The 19,453-nt window shown below is 39.5% G+C and overlaps 1 long non-coding RNA gene across 7 annotated transcripts in view; it reads left to right on the top strand.

Annotated features, from left to right (window-relative positions):
* Window positions 1-19,453, top strand: part of LOC307175696 — a 245,785-nt gene that overhangs the window by 156,746 nt on the left and 69,586 nt on the right. The gene's annotated exons all lie outside the window — the stretch shown is intronic.

A 19,453-nucleotide genomic window follows, 5' to 3' on the forward strand; every position in this document is an offset into this window, starting at 1 on the left:
ATTTTTTGAAGAACCTCCATGCTGTTTTCCATAGTGACTGCACCAATTTATATTCTCACCAACATTGCATGAGGGTTCCCTTTTCTCCATATCCTTGCCAATTTTTGTTATTTGTTGTCTTTTTCATAATAGCCATTCTGACAGGTGTGATGTGATATCTCACTGTGGTTTTGATTTGCATTTCCCTGATAGTGAGTGATGTTAAGCATCATTTCATGTACCTGTTGGCCATATATATGTTAATATTTGCTTTATGCATTTAGGTGGTCCTATGGTGGGTGCATATATATTTACGATTGTTATATCATCTTGTGGATTGATCCCTTTATCATCATGTAATGTCCTTCTTTGTCTCTTGTTACAGTCTTTGTTTTAATGTCTATTTTGTCTGATATAATTTTGTTACCGCAGCCTTCTTTTTGTTTTCATTAGCATGGAATACCCTTTTTCATCCCCTCACTTTAAGTCTTTGTGTTTCTTTACATCTAAAGTGAGTCTCTTGTAGGCGGCATATAGATGGGTCTTGCTTTTGTATCTATTCAGCTACTCTATGTCTTTTGATGGGAGTATTTAGTCCATTTGCATTTAAAGTAATTATTAACAGGTATGTTCTTATTGCCATTTTGTTAATTGTTGTTGGGTTGTTTTTGTAGTTCTTTTTTGTTCCTTCTTATTTTATTCCCTTCTGATTTGATGACTTTCTTTAGTGTTATGTTTGGATTCCTTTATCTTTTTGTGTGTATGTCAGCTGTAGATTTTTGCTTTGTGGTTACCATGAGGTTTATATATGGCAATCTATGTCTGTCTGTCTCTCTATCTATCTAGATATATATGATTGTTTTAAGTTGCTGATCTCCTAAGTTTTAATGCATTTTTAACTTTTTTACTCTCACTGCAAGTTTAATGTTTTGACGTCGTATTCCACACCTTTTTTGGGGGGTAGCCTTTACTTACTGTGGCTATAGATGATTTTATTACTTTTGTCTCTTAACCTTCCTGCTAGCTTTATACGTGGTTGATCTACTACCTTTACTGTATATTTGCCTTTACCAATGAGATTTTTCTTTTCATAATTTTCATATTTCTGGTTGTAGCCTTTTCCTTTCTGCTTAGAGGAGCACTTTTAAGAATTCTGTAAATCTAGTTTTGTGGTGCTGAACTCTTTTAGCTGTTGCTTGTCTATGAAACTTGTGATATCTCCTTCAAATATGAATGTAGCCTTGCCAGGTAGAGTATTCTTGGTTGTAGGTTTTTCCCTTTTATCACTTTTAATATATCATGCCATTTGCTTCTGGACTGCAGAATCTGCTGAAGAGTTACCTTGATGGCCTTATGGGAGTTGCCTTGTATGTAACTAGTTGCTTTCCCTTTTTGCTCTTAATATTCTCTCTTCAATTTTTGCCATTTTAACTACAGTGTGTTTTGGTGTGGTCCTCTTTGGGAAGATCTTGTTTGGGACTCTGATTCCTAGACCTGGATGTTTGGTTTTTTTCCCCCTTAGGTTAGGGAAGTTTTCAGCCATTATGTCTTCAGATATGTTCTTTGCCCATTTCTCTCTTTCGTCTCCTTCTGGACCCCTATAATGTGACTGTTAGTATGCTTGGTGTTGTCTATTAAACTATTCTTATTTTTAAAAATTCTTTCCTTTTTCTTTTCACGGGGCTTCCCTGGTGGCGCAGTGGTTGAGAGTCTGCCTGCCGATGCAGGGGACACGGGTTTGTGCCCCGGACCGGGAAGATCCCACATGCCGTGGAGCAGCTGGGCCCGTGAGCCATGGCCACTGAGCCTGCGCGTCCGGAGCCTGTGCTCCGCAACTAGAGAGGCCACAACAGTGAGAGGCCCGTGTACTGCAAAAAAAAAAAAAATCTTTCCTTTTTCTTTTCAGCTTGAGTGATTTCCACTACTTTGTCTTCCAGTTTGCTGACCCATTCCTCTGTATCATTTAATCTACTATTAATTCCTTATAGTGTATATTTAATTTCTTTTATTGTATTCTTCAGCTCTGTTTCATTCTTCTTTGTATTTTCTAACTCTCTGTTAGAAACTTCTAACTTTGACTATGTTCATCTGTTAGTCTCCCTAGTACATTGGGCATCTTTATGATCATTACCTTGAACTCATTGTTGGGTTGATTGCTTAGCTCCACTTCACTTAGTTTGTCTTCTTGGGTTTTATCTTGTTCCTGTGTTTGGAACATATTCCTCTGTCACCTCATTTTGCCTAATTCTCTGTTTTTATTTCTATGTATTTGGTAGGTTGGTTATGTTTTCCTGTCTTGGAGAAGTGGCCTTATGTAGGAGATGTCCTGTGGGGCCCAGAAGTGCACTCCTCTCTGTTCACCAAAACTACATGCTCTGGGGGTGCCCTTTAAGTGGGCTGTGGGCCCTTCTGTTGCGGTGGGCTAACTACAGTGGGCACACTATAGGTGTGGCTGGCCCCTGCTCTGATTAATTGCCAGGCCCTGCCTAGTGTGGAGGCTGCTGGCCACTGTTGGGTGGGGCTGGGTCCTGGCACAGCTGGCTGCATGACCTGGGGAGTCCTGGTCCTTGTGCTGGCTCACTGGGGGGCAGTGCCAGGTCATGAGGCACCTGGATGAAGAGCCCTGGGTGGTCCTGGGGTTAGTGCTGGCCCACTGGTGAGCGAAGTTGGGTCTTGAGGTTGTTGGCTCCAGGGCCAGGGATTCTGGAGCTAGGGTTAGCTTGCTCATTCATGGGATCATAGCCTGGGGAGGGTCCCAGGGCTGGTGTTGGCCTGTTGGTTCATGGGACCAATTCCTGACATGGCTGGCTGTGGGGTCTGGGGTGTCCCAGAGCTGGTGTTGGCCCACTGGTGGCTGGGGCTGGTGCTCAGTGGTGTCCCAAGGCTGGTGCTGGCCCACTGGTTGGTAGGCTGAGTCCTAGGGCTAATGCCAGCCTGCTGGAGGGTGAAGCTGGGGCCTTGAGTCTCTCGCTGAGAGGTGTGGGGATCCTGGAGTGAGGGTTGGCCTGCTGGTTGGTGGGGCTGTGTGCTGGGTCCTCTGGTGATAGGGCCTGGTCCCAGGGTTGCTGGGGGTTCATGGGGTCTTCTGGCAGCCAGCCTGCTGGTAGGTGGGGCTATGTCCCCGCCTGGGTAGCTGCTTGGCCTGGAGGTCCCAGGACTGGTGCTCACTGGCTGGTGGGCAGTGTTGGGTCCTGGTGGTAATAAGCCTAAAAGAAGAATTCCAAAATAGCCCTATCAACACCAGCATCTTCATGGTAGAATGAGCTTTTAAAAGTGGCCGCTGCCAGCATCTGTGTCCCGGGGGTAAGTCCTAGTGGCCTCCTGACTCTCTGGGAGGCTCCCCAAGATCAGCGAGTGAGTCCGACCCGAGCTCTTTTCAAATTACTGCTTCTGTGCTTGGTCTTGGAGCATGTATTGGGTTGGCCAAAAGGTTCATTTGGGTTTTCTCGTAACATCGTACGGAAAAATCCGAACGCACTTTTTGGCCAACCCAATAAGCTTTTGTGTGTGCCCTTTAAGGTTGGAGTCCCTGTTTTCTACAGCCCTCTGGCTCTCCCAAAAGTAACCTCCACTGACCTTCAAAGCCAAATGTTCCGGGGACTTGTCTTCCCAGTGCAGGACCCCTGGACTGGGAAGCCTAGTGTGGGGCTTGGATCCCTTGCTTCTAGGGGAGAGCTCTTTCAATTGTAATTATCCTTCCATTTGTGGGTCACCTACCTGGGGGTATGGGTCTTGACTGTACAGCATCTCTTTCCCCTCCTACCTGTCTCATCGTAATTCCTTCTTTATATCTTGAGTGGTAGAGGATCTTTTCTCCTAGTTTTTAGGTTATTCTCACTGACAGTTGCTCTGTAAATAGTTGTGATTTTGGCATGCCTGTGGGAGTAGGTGAGCTCAGGGTCTTCCTACTCTGCCATCTTGGCCACACATCTATAGCATTTGTCTCTGTCTGACTTATTTCACTCAATGCCCTCAAGGTGCATATGTGTTGTTGCAGTGGCAGGATTTCCTTCCTTCTCATGGCTGAATAATTTTCCATTATATATATGTATTATTGTATATATATATATATATATATATATATATATACACACATAATATATATATGTTGTATATATAAAAAACACATTTTCATTCAACTGTTGATGAACACTTAGGTTGTTTCTATATCTTGGCTATTGTGAATAATGCTGCAGTGAACATGGGAGTATAGATATCTCTTCAAGATCTTGTTCTCATTTCCTCTAGATATATACCCAGAAGTGGAATTGCTAGATCATATGGTAGTTCTATTTCTAATTTTTAAAGGAATCTCCATAATGTTTCCCATAGTGGCTGCACCAATTTAATTTCCAATCAACAGTGCAAATTTGTTTGCTTTTCTCCACATCTTTGCCGACACTTGTTTTTTTCTTGTCTTTTTGATGATACCTGTTCTAAGAGATGTAAGATGATCTCTCATTGTGTTTTTCATTTCCATTTACCTGATGATTAGTGATGTTAAGCAGTTTTTCATGTACCTGTTAGCCATTTGTACATTTCTTTTGAAAAATGTCTATTCAGGTCATTTGCCCATTTAAAAAATTGGATTATTTGTGGTTTTTTGCTATTGAGTTATATGGAGTTCTCTATATATTTTAGTTATTAACCCCTTATCAGATATGTGGTTGGCAAATATTTTTTCCCATTCTATAGGTTGACTTTTCATTTGGTTGATGGTTTCCTTTGATGTACATAGCTTTTCAGTTTGATGTAGTCCTGCTTGTTTAGTTTTGCTTTTGTTGCCTTTGCTTTTGGTGTCAGATCCACCATATCATTGCCAAAGATATCAAGGAGTTTACTCCGTTTTCTTTTATGAGTTTTATAATTTCAGATCTTACGTTCGGGTCTTTAACACATTTTGAACTGATTTTTGTGAATGGTGTAAGATAAGTGTCCAGATTAATTTTTTGCATGTGTCAGTCCAGTTTTCCCAGTTATCATTTATTAAGGAGAATATACTCTACCCATTGTATGTTCTTGGCTCCTTTGTCAAAACTTAACTGAGCATACATGCATAGGTTTATCATGGGGCTCTGTATTCAGTTCCATTAATCTATGTGTCTCTTGTTGTTGTGTTTTTTTATTTTATTTTTGCTAATATTTACTATTTTATTGTGATATAGTTGGAGGTCAGGAACTATGATGCCTCCATTTTTGTCCTTTTGTCTCAGGATTGCTTTGGCTATGCAGGGTCTTTGTGGCCCCATAAAAATTTTAGGATTTTTAAAAATTTCTGCAACAAATGCAATTGGAATTTTGATAGGGATTGCTTTGAATTTGTACACTGCTTGCAGTAGTATAGACATTTTACCAATATTAATTTTTCCTACCCATGAACATGGAATATCTTTTCATTTATTTGTCTTCTTCGGTTTCTTTCATCAATGTTATATAGTTTTCAGTGTACAGTTCACCTCCTTGGTTAAACTTATTCCCAAGTATTTTATTCTTTTTGTTGCTCTTGTAAATGGGATTGTTATTTCTTTTTGTTTTTATTAAATTTTTAAACATCTTTCTTGGAGTATAATTGCTTTACAATGTTGTGTTTCTGCTGTATAACAAAGTGAATCATCTATTTGTATACTTATATCCCCATATCCTCTCCCTCTTGCGACTCTCTACCACCCTCCCTATCCCACCCCTCTAGGTGGTCACAAAGCACCGAGCTGATCTCCCTGTGCTATGTGGCTGCTTCCCACTAGCTATTTTACATTTGGTAGAGTATATATGTCAGTGCCACTCTCTCACTTTGTCCGAGCTTACCCTTCACCCTCCCTGTGTCCTCACGTCCATTCTCTACATCTGCGTCTTTATTCCTGTCCTGCCCCTAGGTTCCTCAGAACCATTTTTTTTTTTTAGATTCCATATATATATGTGTTAGCATATGGTATTTGTTTTTATCTTTCTGACTTACTTCCCTCTGTATGACAGACTCTAGGTCCATCCACCTCCCTACAAATAATTCAATTTCATTTCTTTTTATGGCTGAGTAATATTCCATCATATATATGTGCCACAGCTTCTTTATCCATTCATCTGTTGACACTTAGGCTGCTTCCATGTCCTGGCTATTGTGAACAGAGCTGCAGTGAACATTGTGGTACATGACTCTTTTTTTTTTTTTTTTTTTTTTTGCGGTATGCGGGCCTCTCACTGTTGTGGCCTCTCCCGTTGCGGAGCACAGGCTCCAGATGTGCAGGCTCAGCAGCCATGGCTCACGGGCCGAGCTGCTCCGTGGCATATGGGATCTTCCCAGACCGGGGCACGAACCCGTGTCCCCTGCATCGGCAGGCAGACTCTCAACCACTGCGCCACCACGGAAGCCCGACTCTTTTTGAATTATGGTTTTCTCAGGGTATATGCCCAGTAGTGGGATTGCTGGGTTGTATGGTAGTTCTATTTGCAGTTTTTTAAGGAACCTCCATACTGTTCTCCATAGTGGCTGTATCAATTTACATTCCCACCAACCGTGTAAGAGGGTTCCCTTTTCTCCACACCCTCTCCAGCATTTATTGTTTGTAGATTTTTTGATGATGGCCATTCTGACTGGTGTGAGGTGATACCTCATTGTAGTTTTGATTTGTGTTTCTCTAGTGATTAGTGATGTTGAGCATCCTTTCATGTGTTTGTTGGCAATATGTATATCTTCTTAGGAGAAATTTCTATTTAGGTATTCTGCCCATTTTTGGATTAGGTTGGTTTTTTTTTGGTATTGAGCTGCATGAGCTGCTTGTATATTTTGGAGATTAATCCTTTGTCAGTTGCTTCATTTGCAAATATTTTCTCCCATTCTGAGAGTTGTCTTTTCATCTTGTTTATGGTTTCCTTTGCTGTGCAAAAAGCTTTTAAGTTTCATTAGGTCCCATTTGTTTATTTTTGTTTTTAATTCCATTTCTCTAGGAGGTGGGTCAAAAAGGATCTTGCTGTGATTTATGTCATAGAGTGTTCTGCCTATGTTTTCCTCTAAGAGTTTTATAGTGTCTGGACTTACACTTAGGTCTTTAATCCATTTTGAGTTTATTTTTGTGTATGGTGTTAGGGAGTGTTCTATTTCATTCTTTTACATGTAGTTTTGGTGCTGTCCAGTTTTCCCAGCACCACTTATTGAAGAGGCTGTGTTTTCTCCATTGTATCTTCTTGCCTCCTTTATCAAAGATAAGGTGATGATATGTGTGTGGGTTTATCTCTGGATTTTCTATCCTGTTCCATTGATCTATCTTTCTGTTTTTGTGCCAGTACCATACTGTCTTGATTACTGTAGCTTTGTAGTATAGTCTGAAGTCCTGGAGCCTGATTCCTTCAGCTCCATTTTTCTTTCTTAAGATTGCTTTGGCTGTTCAGGGTCTTTTGTGTTTCCATACAAATTGTGAAATTTTTTTGTTCTAGTTCTGAGAAAAATGCCAGTGGTAGTTTGATAGGGATTGCATTGAATCTGTAGCTTGCTTTGGGTAGTATAGTCATTTTCACAGTGTTGATTCTTCCAGTCCACGAACATGGTAACTCTCTCCATCTGTATCATCTTTAATTTCTTTTATCAGTGTCTTATGGTTTTCTGCATACAGGTCTTTTGTCTCCTTAGGTAGGTTTATTCCTAGGTATTTTATTCTTTTTGTTGCAGTGGTAAATGGGAGTGTTTCCTTCAGGTTTTTCATCATTATTGTATAGGAATGCAACAGATATCTGTGCATTAATTTTGTATACTGCTGCTTTACCAGATTCGTTGATCAGCTATAGTAGTTTTCTGGTAGCATCTTTAGGATTCTCTGTGTAGTATCATGTCATCTGGAAACAGTGACAGTTTTCCTTCTTTTTCAATTTGGATTCCTTTTATTTCTTTTTCTTCTCTGATTGCTGAGGCTAAACCTTCAAAAACTATGTTCAATAATAGCGGTGAAAGTGGGCAACCTTGTCTTGTTCCTGATCTTAGGGGAAATGGTTTCAGTTTGTCACCATTGAGAACAATCTTGGCTGTGGGTTTGTCATATATGGCCTTTATTATGTTGAGGTAAGTTCCCTCTATGCCTACTTTCTGGAGGGCTTTTATCATAAATGGGTGTTGAATTTTGTCAAAAGCTTTTTCTGCATCTGTTGAGATGATCATATGGTTTTTATCCTTCAGTTTCTTAATATGGTGTATCACATTGATTGCTTTGCGTATATTGAAGAATCCTTACATTCCTGCAATAAACCCCACTTGATCATGGTATATTATCCTTTTAATGTGCTCTTGGATTCTGTTTGCTAGTATTTTGTTGAGGATTTTTGCATCTACGTTCATCAGTGATATTGGCCTATAGTTTTCTTTCTGTGTGACATCTTTGTCTGGTTTTGGTATCAGGGTGATCAGGTGGCCTCGTAGAATGAATTTGGGAGTGTTCCTCCCTCTGCTGTACTTTGGAGGGTTTGAGAAGGATAGGTGTTAGCTCTTCTCTAATTATTTGATATAGTTCACCTGTGAAGCCATCTGGTCCTGGTCTTTTGTTTGTTGGAAGATTTTAAATCAGTTTCAATTTCAGTGCTTATGATTGGTCTGTTTATTTTTTCTATTTCTTCCTGGTTCAGTCTCAGAAGGTAGTGCTTTTCTAAGAATTTGTCCATTTCTTCCAGGTTGTCCATTTTATTGGCATAGAGTTGCTTGTAGTAATCTCATGATCCTTTGTATTTCTGCAGTGTCAGTTGTTACTTCTCCTTTTTCATTTCTAATTCTATTGATTTGAGTCTTCTCCCTTTTTTCTTGTTGAGTCTGGCTAATGGTTTATCAATTTTGTTTATCTTCTCAAAGAACCAGCTTTTAGTTTTATTGATCTTTGCTATCGTTTCCTTCATTTATTTCTGATCTGATCTTTATGATTTCTTTCCTTCTGCTACCTTTGGATTTTTTTTTTGTTCTTCTTTCTCTAATTGATTTAGGTGTAAGTTTAGATTGTTTATTTGAGATATTTCTTGTTTCTTGAAGTAGGTTTGTATTGCTATAAACTTCTGTCTTAAAAATGCTTTTGCTGCATCCCATAGGTTTTGGGTCATTGTGTTTTCATTGTCATTTGCTTCTAGGTATTTTTTTAATTTCCTCTTTGATTTCTCCAGTGATCTCTTGGTTATTTAGTAGTATTATTTAGCCTCCATGTATTTGTATTTTTTACATTTTTTTCCTGTGATTGATATCTAGTCTCATAACATTGTGGTCAGAAAAGATATTTGATATGATTTCAATTTTCTTAAATTTACCAAGGCTTGATTTGTGACCCAAGACATGATCTGTCCTTGAGAATGTTCCATGAGCACTTGAGAAGAAAGTGTATTCTGTTGTTTTAGATGGAATGTCCTATAAATATCAATTAAGTCCATCTTGTTTAATGTATCATTTAAAGCTTGTGTTTCCTTATTTATTTTCATTTTGGATGATGTATCCATGGTGAAAGTGGGGTGTTAAAGTCCCCTACTATGATTGTGTTACTGTCGATTTCCCCTTTTATGGCTGTTAGTATTTGCCTTATGTATTGAGGTGCTCCTATGTTGGGTGCATAAATATTTACAATTTTTATATCTTCTTGGATTGATCCCTTGATCATTATGTGTGTCCTTCTTTGTCTCTTGTAATAGTCTTTAGTCTAAAGTCTATTTTGTCTGATACGAGAATTCCTACTCCAGCTTTCTTTTGATTTCCATTTGCATGGAATATCTTTTTCCATCCCCTCACTTTCAGTCTGTATGTGTCCCTAGGTCTGAAGTGGGTCTCTTGCAGACAGCATATATACAGGTCTTGTTTTTGTATCCATTCAACCAGTCTATGTCTTTTGGTTGGAGCATTTAAATCATTTATATTTAAGGTAATTATTGATATGTATGTTCCTGTTACCATTTTCTTAATTGTTTGGGGTTTGTTATTGTAGGTCTTTTCCTTTTCTTGTGTTTCCTGCCTAGAGAAATGCCTTTAGCATTTGTTGTAGAGCTGGTTTGGTGGTGCTGAATTCTCTTAGCTTTTGCTTGTCTTTAAAGGTTTTAATTTCTCGATTGAATCTGAATGAGATCCTTGCTGGGTAGAGTAATCTTGGTTGTAGGTTTTTCCCTTTTGTCACTTTAAATATGTCCTGCCACTCCCTTCTGGCTTGCAGAGTTTCTGCTGAAAGATCAGCTGTTAACCTTATGGGGATTCCCTTGTATGTTATTTGTTGCTTTTCCCTTGCTGCTTTTAATATTTTTTCTTTGTATTTTATCTCTGATAGTTTTATTAATATGTGTCTTGGCATGTTTCTCCTTGGATTTTTCCTTTATGGGACTCTGTGTGCTTCCTGTACTTGATTGACTATTTCCTCTTCTATATTAGGTAAGTTTTCAACTATAATCTCTTCAAATATTTTCTCAGTCCCTTTCTTTTTCTCTTCTTTTTCTGGGACCCCTATAGTTCGAATGTTGGTGCATTTAATGTTGTCCTAGAGGTCTCTGAGACTGTCGTCAATTCTTTTCATTCTTTTTTCTTTATTCTGCTCTGCAGTAGTTACTTCCACTATTTTATCTTCCCGGTCATTTATCCGTTCTTCTGCCTCAGTTATTCTGCTATTGATTCCTTTTAGAGATTTTAAAATTTCATTTATTGTGTTGTTCACCATTGTTTGTTTGCCCTTAGTTCTTCTAGGTCCTTGTTAAACGTTTCTTGTATTTTCTCCATTCTATATCCAAGATTTTGGATCATCTTTAAAATGTCATTACTCTGAATTCTTTTTCATGTAGACTGCCTATTTCCTCTTCATTTGTTAAGTCTGGTGGGTTTTTAACCTTGCTCCTTCATCTGCTGTGTGTTTCTCTGTCTTCTCATTTTGCTTACCTTACTGTATTTGGGGTCTCGTTTTCACAGACTGCAGGTTTATAGTTCCCATTGTTTTTGGTGTCTGTCCCCAGTGGCTAAGGTTGGTTCAGTGGGTTGTGTAGGCTTCCTGGTGGAGCAGACTGGTACCTGTGTTCTGGTGGAAGAGGCTGGATCTTGTCTTTCTGGCTGGCAGGATCAAGTCTGGTGGTGTGTTTTGTGGTATCTATGAACTTACTATGATTTTAGGCAGCCTCTCTGCTAATGGTGGGGTTGTGTTCCTGTCTTCTCGTTGTTTGGCATGGGGTGTCCTGTACTGGAGCTTGCTGGTCATTGAGTGGAGCTGGGTCTTAGTGCTGAGACGGAGATCTCTGGGAGAGCTCTAACTGATTTATATTAGGTGGGGCTGGGAGGCCTCTGGTGGTTCAGTGTCCTGAAGTCGGCTCTCCCACCTCAGAGGCACAGGCCTGACACCTGGCTGGAGCACCAAGACGCTGTCAGCCACATGGCTTGGAAGAAAATGGAGAAATAAAAAGAAAGAAGGAAAATAAAATATAATAAAGTAAAATGAAATTATTAAAAGAAAAAATTAAAAACAATTATTAAAATAAAAAGAAGAGAGCAACCATACTAAATAAACAAATCCACCAATGATAACAAGTACTAAAAACTTTAGTAAGATAAACATAAAAATCAGAAACTAGTCAGTTCCATTCTGCAGTCCCCAAGTCTATTGTTGCTCCCAAAGGCCACCGCCTCAACTTTGGGGTGGTTTGTTGTCTGTTCAGGTATTCCACAGATGCAGGGTACATCAAGTTGATTGTGGAGATTTAATCCGCTGCTCCTGAGGCTGCTGGGAGAAATTTCCCTTTCTCTTCTTTGTTCTCACAGCTCCTGGGGTTCAGCTTTGGATGTGGCCCCACCTCTGCATGTAGGTCACCATCTGGCATATGTTCTTTGCCCAGACAGGAGGGGGGTTAAAGGAGCAGCTGATTAGGGGGCTCTGGCTCACTCGGGCTGGGGAGAGGGAGGGGTACGGAATATGGGGTGAGCCTGCAGCGGCAGAGGCCGGCGTGATGTTGCTACAGCCTGAGGCACATCGTGTGTTCTGCCGGGGAAGTTGCCCCTGGACCATGGGACCCATGGCAGTGGCGGGCTGCACAGGCTCCGGGGAAGGGGGAGGTGTGGATAGTGACCTGTGTTTGCACACAGGCTTCTTCGTGGCTACAGCAGCAGACTTAGCGTTTCATGCCCGTCTCTGGTGTCCAAACTGATTGCCGCGGCTCACTCCCATCTCTGAAGCTCATTTAGGCAGTGTTCTGAATCTCCTCTTCTCGTGCACCCTGAAACAATGGTCTCAACTCTTAGGCAATTCCAGACTTTTTCCCAGACTCCCTCCTGGCCAGCCGTGGTGCACTAACCCCCTTCAGGCTGTGTTCATGCCACCAACCCCAGTCCTCTCCCTGCGCTCAGACCGAAGCCCGAGCCTCAGCTCCCAGCCCCGGCCACCCCGGCGGGTGAGCAGACAAGCCTCTCTGGCTGGTGAGTGCTGGTCGGCACTGATCCTCTGTGAGGAAATCTCTCCGCTTTGCCCTCCGCACCCCTGCTGCTGCGCTCTCCTCCGTGGCTCCGAAGTTCCCCCCCCCACCGCCCACCCCCTGTTTACACCAGTGAAGGGGCTTTCTAGTGTGTGGAAACCTTTCCTCCTTCACAGCTCCCGCCCAGAGGTGCAGGTCCTGTCCCTATTCTTTTGTCTCTGTTTTTCCTTTTTTCTTTTGCCCTACTCAGGTATGTGGGGAATTTCTTGCCTTTTGGGAGGTCTGAGGTCTTCTGCCAGCATTCAGTAGGTGTTCTGTAGGAGTTGTTCCACGTGTAGATGTATTTTTGATGGGAAGGAGGGTGATCTCCACATTTTACTCCTTTGCCATCTTGAAGGTCCTTCCAATTTCTCTTTTTTATAGTTCTTTGTTAGTATATAGAAATGCAGCTGAGTTTTTAATATTTATTTTGTATTCTTCAACTTTACTGAACTTATAAGTTCTACAGGGGTTTTTTTTGGTGGAGTCTTTATGGTTATCTATCATGTCATCTGCAGAGAGAAACAATTTTACTTCTGCATTTGCAATTTGGGCGCCCTTTATTTCTTTAGTTGCCTAATTGTTCTGCTAGGACTTCCAGTATAGTGTTGAATAGGAGTGCTGAGAGTTTGCATACTTGATTTACCCTGGATGTTAGAGGCAATGCTTTTAGCTTTTTACCATTAAGTGTGATGTTAGTGTGGGGCTGTCATATATGGCCTTTATTATGTTGAGGTACATTCCCTCTGTATCCAGGTTGTTGAGAGTTTTTATCATGAAAAGATATTGAATTTTGACAAATGCTTTTTCTGCATCTTTTGAGATGATTATTATGACTTTTATCCTTCATTTATTGATGCACTGTATCCTATTGATTGATTTGTAGATGTTGAACCATCTTTACACCCCTGGAATAAATCCCACTTGATCATGGTGTATAATCCTTTTAATGTACCACTGAATTTAGTTTAACAGTATTTTGTTGAGGATTTTTGTATCTGTGTTCATCAATGATATTGGCCTGTAATTTTCTTTTCTTGTAGTTTCCTTGTCTCGCTTTGGTATCAAAATAATGCTGGCCTTGAAAAGTGAGTTTGGAGTATTCCCTCCTCTTCTATTTTTTGGAAGTGTTTGAGAAGGATTGGTATTAATTTTTCTTTAAATGTTTGGTAGAATTCACTGGTAAAGTCATCTGTTCCAAGACTTTCCTTTGTTGGAAGGTTTTTGAATACTGATTTAATCTCCTTACTAATAATTGATTTGTTCAGATTTTCTGTTTCTTCATGACTCATTCTTGGTAGGTTGTATGTTTCAAGTAAGATATATGTTTTTTTTCTAGGTTTCCAATTTGTTGGATTATAAATATTCATAGTGGTCTGTTACGATCCTTTGTGTGGTATGTAATATTGTAATGTCTCCTCTTTCATTTCTAATGTTGAGTCCTTTTTTTTTTTCCTTCTTGGTCTAGCTAAAGTTTTATCTGTTTTGTTTATTTTATTTTGGTTTCAAAAAAATCAGTTCTTAGTTTCATTGATCTTTTTTATTGTCTTTGTAGTCTCTATTTCATTTTTTCCCACTGTGATATTTCTTATTTCTTTCTTCTACGGACTTCAGGCTTAGTTTATATTCTTTTTCTAGTTCCCTGAGTATAAAGTTAGGTTATTTATTTGAGATCTCCCTTTTTTCTCAGTGTAGTTGTTTATCCCCCGAAACTACCCTCTTAGCACTTCTTTTGCTGCATTCCATGATGTATTGTGTTTCCATTTTAATTTCTCTTGTTTTTTGATTTCTCTTTTGATTTCTTCTTTGACCCATTAGTTGTTCATTAGGATGTTGTTTAATTTCCACTTATTTGTAAATTTCCCTGTTTTCTTCTTGTAATTGATTTCTAGATTCATACCATTGTGATTGCAAAAGATACTTGATATGACTTCTCCCTCTTAATTTTTTAAGATTTATTTTGTGTCCTAACATATTATCTATCCTGGGGAATATTCCATGTGTGTTTGAGAAGAGTGTGTATTCTATTGCTGTTAAATGGAATGTTATGATATGTCTGTTTGGTCCATCTGGTCTAATGTTAGTTTAAGCCCACTGTTTTCTTACTGATACTCTGGATGATCTATCCATTGTTCAAAGTGGGGCATTGAATTTCTCTACTATTATTGTATTGCTATTTCTCCCTTCAGATTTGTTAATATTTGCCTTATATATTTAGGTGCTCCTATGTTGGGTATATAAATATTTACTAATGTCATATTCTTTTGATGAGTTGACCTCTGTATCATTATATGATAAGCAGTCCTTAGATGTGTGCTGTATTAGAAGTCTGACCCTGATGCAGTGCCTCTCAATGTCTGCAGATGGATCCCATTCAGGATACACTGGGAGACAGACATTTTTGCCTACTCCCTTTGCACTGAGTCCTGAGACAATAGCTGGTTAAGAACTCCTTTTTGCAGTAGTCCCTGAATCTCATGAATGGAAGCCCTGTTGGATATTAGAGCCAAGCAATCTGAGGATCCGTCCCTCAGTTGGCAGTGCAAAAGCTACAGTGCAGATGCATGTGCAGGCTCCTTCCAGGGAGAGTCTGGCAACTTTGAGTGGGCTACACAGAGATGGCAGTGGAAATGTCCATCAGTTTCATAGTCTCTGGGGAGCATTGCACCCAGCCCCTAGATGTGTGCTTAAATTATAATCTTGACCTTCAAGCAGCAGCTTTTGAAGTATCTAGATGCAAACCTTCCCAGGGAAAGACTGAGAGATGGGCAATTTTTCCTGCTCCTTCCGAGCTGAACTCTGAGGGAATAGTCATAGCAAGTCCTTGCATGCCCATTAGTTTGCTATAGTCTTGTGGGTCTTGTGGGTGCAAGCTTCATTGTCTTTCATAGCTAGGCATTTTGGAGGGCCCATTCTTCAGGTAGGAGTCTTGAAAGTTGGGGCAGTAAATGTGGGGTCCAAACTATTCACTCAGGGGGAAGGTAGGGGTTGGGGTTTTCCCCCAGTTGTATGATGTTATGCTGGAGGTGGCGAGAGTGGGTCTCAGCCTTTTCTACCTATTTCTGTGTGGGTATTTTCTCATCTGCCCAATGTATAGGAGTCACTCAGCTATTTTTGGAATTCTTTCAGAGGGAATTGTCTTGTGTATAGTGGTATATTCAGTGTGTCTGTGGAAGAGAAGTTCACCATCCCTCTCTTCTTAGTTTTTGTTTGTCTCAGAAAATCTTTATTTCTCCTTCACTTTTGAAGGATAATTTTGCTGGGTATATAATTCTAGATTTTTTTTTCTTTCATCATTTAAAATATTTCATTCCACTATCTTCTTGCTTGCAAGAAATTTCTTCTTCTCTTTTCTGAAGAAAATTATGCTATAATTCTCATCCTTTTTACTCTATAGGTAAGGTTTTTTTTCTCCCCTGCCTTCTTTCAAGATTTTCTCTTTGTTTTATTCTAGAGTTTGAATATGATACTCTTTTTTTTTTTTTTTTTTTCTTCAGTGGTATGCGGGCCTCTCACTGTTGTGGCCTCTCCCGCTGCAGAGCACAGGCTCCGGATGCGCAGGCTCAGTTACCATGGCTCACGGGCGTAGCTGCTCCGCGGCATGTGGGATCTTCCCAGACCGGAGCACAAACCCGTGTCCCCTGCATCGGCAGGCGGACTCTCAACCACTGCGCCACCAGGGAAGCCCTGAATATGATATTCTTAACTGTAGAGTTTTTGGTATTTAGTCTCTTGGTGTTCTCTGAATTTCTGGATGTATAATTTGGTATCTCTTGTTAAATTTTGAAATTTCTTGGCCACAATTACTTCATATATTTTTTTCTGCTCTGTTGTCTCTTCTTTTTCTGGTATTCCAGTTATTCTGTGTTATACCTTTTGGGATTGCCCCATAGTGCTTGGTTGTTCTGTTCCATTTTTTTTCCCTTCTGCATTTCATTTTGGAGAGTTTCTACTGATGTTTCTCCATATTCACTGATTCTTTCCTCAGCTGTATCTAGTCTGCTGAAGCGTCCGTCAAAGGCATTCTTCATTTGTGTTACACTTTTTTTCTTCTAACATTTATATTGATTCTTTCTTATACTTTTCATCTCTCTGCTTACATTATTTATCTGCCCTTGCATATTGTCTACTTTTTCCATTAGAGCCCTCAACATGTTAATCAAATTTATTTTAAATTCTTGGTCTGATAATTCCAAAATCTGTGTCATATCTGAGTCTGGTTCTGATGCTTGCTTTATCTCTTCAGACTTACTTTTAGCATTCCTTGTGATTTTTGTTGTTGTTGTTAAAAGCCAGACATAACTTACAGTAAGAAATAAGATACATAGATCTTTAGATTTTATGTTAATCTGGCTATCAGGCTGTATTTAATGTTTGTTTGTAACTGTAGGTGACATGGCCTCAACTTCCTCTGGTGTCCTTGAGTTTGTCCTCACTATTACCTTTGCATTTCCCCAGAGAACCCCTTCCTAAGGAATGTGAACCTTGCAGCTCTTTGAGTTGTAATCTACTGTTTTACTGGAGCTCTGTTGATGTGGTGGTTAAGAATGGATTAGGAGTAGTGTTCTATAATCTTAAGATTAAATCTCAGTTTTTAGTGGACCTGTGTTACTGGGATGTGAGTTTCACAAGAGTTTAACTTTTTTCCCCCTCTCTCTGCCCTCTTGGGGTGAGACAGGAGGCTATCGAGGACTGGGGCTGGGTAATTGCTCTTATGCCTGTGTAAGGTAAGGCTCTACTGAAGTCTTTTCAGTGGAGAGTAGCCCTTTGTTATGGAGAACACAATGAACATATCTTTAAATGATTATTTTCCCCCACCTTTGCCAAATACATGAGATGATTTTTCTTGGCTCTCCATTGTAAGAACCTGGTGAGGTTCCTGGAGGTATAATCCATGAAAGTGTGAGGGTCTCTCTAAAACTGCAGCCCCCAGGAACTTCTCATTTTCCATGCTAGTCTACACTCAGCCTCCAGCAATTCATCAAAATAACTATTGAAGTGTTCCTACCAATTTATGGCTCTAGTGGCTTTTGCTCTGGATAAACTGACGTCGGCTGTGTTTCTTTGTATTCTTCTGTCTCTCTAGAATTCAGAGTGGCTATCTGCCCTGTGACCTCAATTCTCTGATGGTCCAAGAAAACTCATTGATTTTAAGTTTATTCAACTTTTTCTTATTCTAAGGATGGAAGTGACAACATCTAAGCTCTTTATGTGTCAGAGATAAAGGCATAAGTCCCTTAATATTTACCTTTTATATTTTAAAAGTTTCTTCAAACAAGAGGCTTTGATAAATGGCCCTCTATGAATCTAAGGTACAATTATTGTTAAAATTTTGTGAATTTGACACACTGTTGTCATCTTGGAAAAGAAGGGAAGGAATTGCTGTTTGAATGATGAAAGAGGATATCTTTTTTCTGCTGTGTGTGTGGGCTTGCTAAAGATGTGTCCTCAGTATAGATCACATTTGGGTCTTCTGAATCTGAAGTGAAGTTAATTGGAAGGATGTGATGTTTTATCTTAATTAGATTATAAGTATCGCTGTATGGTTCATTTATCCCCCTCTGGAAGCTTGCAGAGAGGAATGATTAAAAATCTTCCACCTTTGGCAAAATGTAGAGCAAATAAAGTGGCATTTCCCCTGGCCCTTCCCCAGTCTGCAGACATCAGAAAAAGAGAAGTGAAAATGGAAAATAATGGTATATCTGAACTGTTAGAAAATACACTCAAGCTTACTGGCTGGAAAATTACAAGTGGGCACACGCAGAGGACTTTAACAGAAAGCAGGATCACCCTAATTTATTTCAAATGCGTCTGCTGTCCTATCAGTGAGAAATTAATCATGTCAACTTGATAAGATGAGTAGACATTCAACTAGGCTGTGAGAGAAACATGAAATTCCACACAGAGAAAGACCTGTAGGGGAACATGCTACCAATTTCTTCTGTTAGATTTTATCAGAAGCAGCCAGAGGGTAGCACAGCAGTTTGGTTTTAAATGCCAAAAATCTCTCTAAATGGACCCTTATGCCAAATAAATGAACTACAGATGGTGTTTCTTATTCAAGGTTCACAGACACCTCCCACAAAAACCAGACAAAGATATAGTCAGGCATTCAAATGAGAATAAGAATAAACATCTAAAATTGAGAAGCTATCTGAAAAATGGCAGTAAAACTTTGATCGACTGATCATAGCAAGTAGCAGAAGACTGAATATATAGAAAGTAGGCAGATTTATTAGATAGCATCCTACTAAATAGAACCTCCAATCCTAAATAGAGCTGAAATCCTTTCAGACAAGTTAAAAAACAAAATATTATTGTACAGGTATAACTTTTTAAAGCTCATTGCCACAAGTATCTTTTAGAAACTGTTTCAAAGTCTGTTCACCTTTAGTCCAATGGCCTGCACTGTCTGCCAGTCTATTTTCAGAAATAACCTCTGAAGAATTAAAGTCTAGAACGATGATCCTGAACCCATAAAAATAGACTTAATTCCATTCCCCATATTTATATTTTTAAGAATGACTCATACGTTTTGGAAACTCTATTTTTGCAAAAGTTGTTTCTGCCTAATCCTTAGGTAATCAGAAAATCTGATTAGCATGAACATTTTATTATTGTTTAGTATTTTAGTTAATGTTTTCCTTTTATCTGTTGTCCTTTAGCTTGGACCATAGTCAAGTACAAAGTCAGTTATATTCAAGGGCATTTGGGGAGGTAGCATTCAGTCTATGCAAAAAGTAGGTCAGCATCAAGATAAATTCTCTTTAGTTTATAAAAACATAACAAGTTTAAACCAAGCTAACGTTCCTGTTGCATCATTTTATAATCATGAGCTATTGTACAGGAAGGGACTTGATCCATAAACACACAGGCCATTTTTTCTGAACCCTAAATCAGGCTATATGGTAATACCTTTATGGAGAATGATCAATTATTTGAAATGTTGGTCTCTCCTAGAAAATTCAGGGTGAAGACTCACTGTATTAACCATTATTCTTTTCCCCTGGCTTGGAAAATTTTAGAGACTTCTTGAAGAGACTGGCAAATCTAT

This window comes from Stenella coeruleoalba, assembly GCF_951394435.1.
Source record: "Stenella coeruleoalba genome assembly, chromosome: 16".
Taxonomy (NCBI): Eukaryota; Metazoa; Chordata; class Mammalia; order Artiodactyla; family Delphinidae; genus Stenella; species Stenella coeruleoalba.